Here is a 6,446-nt window from a genome sequence, read left to right on the forward strand (position 1 = left end):
CATCACCTTCTTCCCCAACAAAGAAAAACTGAGTATCTGGTATGGGTACTCCCCTTTGCAACTGCCAAGATTGGAGGAGTGCCCCGGTATCGTATCACCATCACTTTTATCTTTACCATTTTTCTTAGTTCGATATTTTTGGTAATATCTTGATCTAGTAGAATAAAAGTTGAGTATGATCTAGTTGTGAGTTTTGCTTTATGATCCCTCTATGTAATCGAGTCCGTGAGCTATATAATAAAGAATAGTGTTGAGTCAAGGGCTTGATTATTTCGCTATGATCTTGAGGGAATAAAATAAAAAGAGAAAGAATAAAAAGAAACAAAGAGATCATATGGATCTTATGGAAAGTAATGAGCTCACATATAAAGAGTATGATGAATAAAAGTTGTTGAGAGTTGATACATCTCCAACGTATCTATAACTTTTGATTGCTCCATGCTATATTATCTTCTATTTTGGATGTTTATAGGCTTTATTATACACTTTTATATTATTTTTGGGACTAACCTATTAACCCAGAGCCCAGTGCCAGTGCCAGTTTTTGTTTTTTCCTTGTTTTAGATTATCGCAGAAAAGGAAAATCAAACGGAGTCCAATTGACCTGAAACTTCACGGAACTTATTTTTGGAAGGAAAGCAACCCGGGAGACTTGGAGTCCACGTCAAGGAAGCTTCGAGGAAGCCACGAGGTAGGGGGCGTGCCCACCCCCCTGGGCACGCCCTCCACCCTCGTGGTCCCCTCATGGCTCCCCTGACGTACTTCTTCTGCCTATATATCTCCATATACCCTAAAACGATTGGGGAGCACAATAGATCGGGAGTTCCGCCGCCAGAAGCCTCCGTAGCCACCGAAAGCCAATCTAGACCCGTTCCGGCACCCTGCTGGAGGGGGAATCCCTCTCCGGTGGCCATCTTCATCATCCTGGTGCTCTCCATGACGAGGAGGGAGTAGTCCACCCTCGGGGCTGAGGGTATGTACCAGTAGCTATGTGTTTGATCTCTCTCTCTCTCTCTCTCTCTCTCTCGTGTTCTTGATTTGGCACGATCTTGATGTATCGTGAGCTTTGCTATTATAGTTGGATCTTATGTTTCTCCTCCCCCTCTACTCTCTTGTAATGTATTGATTTTCCCCTTTGAAGTTATCTTATCGGATTGAGTCTTTAAAGATTTGAGAACACTTGATGTTTGTCTTGCCGTGCGTATCTGTGGTGACAATGGGATATCACGTGATTCACTTGATGTATGTTTTGGTGATCAACTTGCGGGTTCCGCCCATGAACCTATGCATAGGGGTTGGCACACATTTTCGTCGTGATTCTCCGGTAGAAACTTTGGGGCACTCTTTGAGGTCCTTTGTGTTGGTTTGAATAGATGAATCTGAGATTGTGTGATGCATATCATATAATCATGCCCACGGATACTTGAGGTGACATTGGAGTATCTAGGTGACATTAGGGTTTTGATTGATTTGTGTCTTAAGGTGTTATTCTAGTATGAACTCTAGGGCTGTTTGTGACACTTATAGGAATAGCCCAACAGATTGATTGGAAAGAATAACTTTGAGGTGGTTTCGTACCCTACCATCATCTCTTCGTTTGTTCTCCGCTATTAGTGACTTTGGAGTGACTCTTTGTTGCATGTTGAGGGATAGTTATATGATCCAATTATGTTATTATTGTTGAGGGAACTTGCACTAGTGAAAGTATGAACCCTAGGCCTTGTTTCAACGCATTGCAATACCGTTTGTGCTCACTTTTATCATTAGTTACCTTGCTGTTTTTATATTTTCAGATTACAAAAACCTATATCTATCATCCATATTGCACTTGTATCACCATCTCTTCGCCGAACTAGTGCACCTATACAATTTACCATTGTATTGGGTGTGTTGGGCACACAAGACACTCTTTGTTATTTGGTTGCAGGGTTGCTTGAGAGAGACCATCTTCATCCTACGCCTCCTACGGATTGATAAACCTTAGGTCATCCACTTGAGGGAAATTTGCTACTGTCCTACAAACCTCTGCACTTGGAGGCCCAACAATGTCTACAAGAAGAAGGTTGTGTGGTAGACATCAAGCTCTTTTTTGGCGCCGTTGCAGGGGAGGTGAGTGCTTGAAGGTATATCTTTAGATCTTGCAATCGAGTCTTTTAGTTTCTTGTTTTATCACTAGTTTAGTTTATAAAAGAAAATTACAAAAAAATGAATTGAGTTTGCCTCATACACTTCATCTTTTTAATATCTTTCGTGAGTATGATGGAAAGGAAAATTGTGCCAAAGTGTTAGAAGAAGAATGCATTAAAATATTTGGCACTAAATCTTTGAATGATGAGCATGATTGCAATGTTGTTAGTATGAATTCCTTGAATATCCATGATGCTAATGATATGCAAAGCCACAAGCTTGGGGAAGCTATGTTTGATGAAAATGATATTTTTTGTCCCCCAAGCTTTGATGAGCAAATTTATTATGATCAAAGCATGCCTCCTATTTATGATGATTATATTGTTGAAAGTGGATTTGGAGAGGTCATGACTTTTTTGGGATGAATCCACTATTCCGGAAGAGGTTCCAATTGATTATGAGAACAAAGTTGCTATCTATGATGATTATTGTGATGACTTATATGCTATAAAGAATAATGATATCCATGAAACTTGTCATCATGATTTTAGTTTTCAATTGGATTATGCCTCACATGATAATTATTTTGTTGAGTTTTCTCCCACTATTATTCATGAGAAGAATTTTGCTTGTGTGGAGAGTAATAAAAATTCTATGCTTGTAGATCATGAAAAGAATGCTTTAGGTGCTGGTTATATTGTTGAATTCATTCATGATGCTACTGAAAATTATTATGAGGGAGGAATATATGCTTGTAGGAATTGCAATAATATCAAGTTTCCTCTCTATGTGCTTAAAGTTTTGATGTTATGCATGTTTTCCTTTCCTATGCAAGTTGATTCTTGTTCCCATAAGTTGTTTCCTCACAAAATCACAATGCATAGGAAGTGGGTTAGACTTAAATGTGCTAGTCAAATTATTCATGATGCTCTCTTTATGTTTCAATTCTTATCTTTTATGTGAGCATCATTGAATTCATCATGCCTAGCTAGGGGGGTTAAATGATAGCGCTTGTTGGGAGGCAACCCAACTTTATTTTTGTTCCTTGCTTTTTGCTCCTGTTTAGCAATAAATAATTCATCTAGCCTATGTTTATATGTGGTTTTATGTGTTTAATTAGTGTTTGTGCCAAGTAGAACCTTTGGGAAGACTTGGGGAAAGTCTTTGCGATCATGCTGTAAAAAACAGAAACTTTAGCGCTCACGAGAATTGCTGCCATTTTTTGTTGGAGAGTGATATTTAGTTAATTATTTTTGCAAATGATTAATAGATAAATTCCTCACGTCCAGAAATTTATTTTAGAATTTTTGGGGTTCCATAAGTTTGCGTTAGTTACAGATTACTACAGACTGTTCTGTTTTTGACAGATTCTGTTTTTCATGTGTTGTTTACTTATTTTGATGAATCTATGGCTAGTAAAAGAGATTATAAACCATAGAGAAGTTGGAATACAGTAGGGTTTAACACCAATATAAATAAAGAATGAGTTCATTACAGTACCTTGAAGTGGTGTTTTGTTTTCTTTCGCTAACGGAGCTCACGAGTTTTCTGTTAAGTTTTGTGTTGTGAAGTTTTCAAGTTTTGGGTAAAGATTCGATGGACTATGGAATAAGGAGTGGCAAGAGCCTAATCTTGGGGATGCCCAAGGCACCCCAAGGTAATATTCAAGGACAACCAAGAGCCTAAGCTTGGGGATGCCCCGGAAGGCATCCCCTCTTTCGTCTTCGTTCATCGGTAACTTTACTTGGAGCTATATTTTTATTCACCACATGATATGAGTTTTGCTTGGAGCGTCATTTTTTTTGTTTTGCTTGCTGTTTGAATAAAATACCAAGATCTGAAACTCTTAAATGTTATAGAGTCTTCGCATAGTTGCATAATTATTCAACTACTCATTGATCTTCACTTATATCTTTCGGAGTAGTTTGTTGTTTGCTCTAGTACTTCACTTATATCTTTTAGAGCATGGTGGTAGTTTTATTTTGAAGAAATAGATGAACTCTCATGCTTCACTTAGATTATTTTGAGAGGCTTAAATAGCATGGTAATTTGCTTAAATAATCCTAATATGCTAGGTATTCAAGATTAGTAAAAACTTTCTTATGAGTGTTTTGAATACTAAGAGAAGTTTGATGCTTGATGATTGTTTTGAGATATGGAGGTAATAATATCAAAGTCGTGCTAGTTGAGTAGTTGTGAATTTGAGAAATACTTGTGTTGGAGTTTGCAAGTCCCGTAGCATGCACGTATGGTAAACGTTATGTACCAAATTTGAAACATGAGATTTTATTTGATTGTCTTCCTTATGAGTGGCGGTCGGGGACGAGCGATGGTCTTTTCCTACCAATCTACCCCCTAGGAGCATGCGCGTAGTGCCGAGGTTTTTGATGACTTGTAGATTTTTGCAATAAGTATGTGAGTTCTTTATGACTAATGTTGAGTCCATGGATTATACGCACTCTCACCCTTCCATCATTGCTAGCCTCTTCGGTACCGTGCATTGCCATTTCTCACATTGAGAGTTGGTGCAAACTTCGCCGGTGCATCCAAACCCCGTGATATGATACGCTCTTTCACACATAAACCTCCTTATATCTTCCTCAAAACAGCCACCATACCTACCTATTATGGCACTTCCATAGCCATTCTGAGATATATTGCCATGCAACTTTCCACCATTTCGTTTATCATGACACATTCATCATTGTCATATTGCTTTGCATGATCATGTAGTTGACATCGTATTTGTGGCCAAGCCACCGTTCATAATTTCATACATGTCACTCTTGATTCATCGCAATCCCGGTACACCGCGGGAGGCATTCATATAGAGTCATACTTTGTTCTAGTATCGAGTTGTAATCATTGAGTTGTAAATAAATAGAAGTGTGATGATCATCATTTTCTAGAGCATTGTCCCAAGTGAGGAATAAAAAAAAGAAAGGCCATAAAAAAGAGAAGGCCCAAAAAAAGAGAAAGGCCATAAAAAAGAGAAGGCCCAAAAAAATGAGAGAAAAGAGAGAAGGGACAATGCTACTATCCTTTGCCACACTTGTGCTTCAAAGTAGCACCATAATCCTCATGATAGAGAGTCTCTTGTTTTGTCACTTTTGTATACTAGTGGGATTTTTTTCATTATAGAATTTGGCTTGTATATTCCAATAATGGGCCTCCTCAAGTGCCCTAGGTCTTCGTGAGCAAGCAAGTTGGATGCACACCCACTTAGTTTCTTTTGTTGAGCTTTCATACATTTATAGCTCTAGTGCATCCGTTGCATGGCAATCCCTACTCCTTGCATTAACATCAATCGATGGGCATCTCCATATCCCATTGATTAGCCTCGTTGACGTGAGACTTTCTTCTTTTTTGTTTTCTCCACATAACCCCCATCATAATATTCTATTCCACCCATAGTTCTATGTCCATGGCTCGCGCTCATATATTGCGTGAAAGTTTATAGGTTTGAGATTACTAAAGTATGAAACAATTGCTTAGCTTGTCATCGGGGTTGTGCATGATGAGAGCATTCTTGTGTGACGAAAATGGAGCATGACCAAACTATATGACTTTGTAGGGATGAACTTTCTTTGGCCATGTTATTTCGAGAGGACATAATTTCTTAATTAGTATGCTTGAAGTATTATTATTTTTATGACAATATGAACTTTTATCTTGAATCTTTCGGATCTGAATATTCATGCCACAATTAAGAAGAATTACATTGAAATTATGCCAAGTAGCACTGTAACATCCGGATAATTAGGCTACAGTAAAACTCTCTTAATGATGCCATGTCGTCTTTGATTACTGTTGCTAAACTTTCATTAGTTCAAATCAATTCAGAAATCAATTAAAAAAATGGCAAACAATAAAAGTTTTCATAAAGTTAAAACAAAAATGTTCGGGCAGTGCCATAATTTGCATATTTAATTATGGTGTAATAAACATATTTTTATAAAATGCCTAAATGATTTAAAATGAAATAAAACAGAAAAGAAAATAAAACAAAATGCAAAACAGAAAACAAAAAAGAAAAACAAAAGGAAAAAGCCCCCCCGCTAGGCCTTTTGGCCCACCTGGCCATCCACGCGGGCCCCCAGCCGCCCGACTGGGCCGGCCCACCCCGCGCCCCCACTCCCTTATCCACTCCCTCCCCCAAACCGTAACCCACCCCATCGCCCCACTCCCCCCACGACGCCACCTCTCCCCTTCCCGATCCAGATTGGATCGGGATCGATCCCCACCGCTGCACGCCCGACGCTGTCGCCCCCGCCCCGCCTGGACCTCGCCGGCGCTCCCCCACCGGTCTGCCCCTCTCC

This window comes from Triticum dicoccoides, chromosome 1A, assembly GCF_002162155.2.
Source record: "Triticum dicoccoides isolate Atlit2015 ecotype Zavitan chromosome 1A, WEW_v2.0, whole genome shotgun sequence".
In the NCBI taxonomy this organism is placed as follows: domain Eukaryota; kingdom Viridiplantae; phylum Streptophyta; class Magnoliopsida; order Poales; family Poaceae; genus Triticum; species Triticum dicoccoides.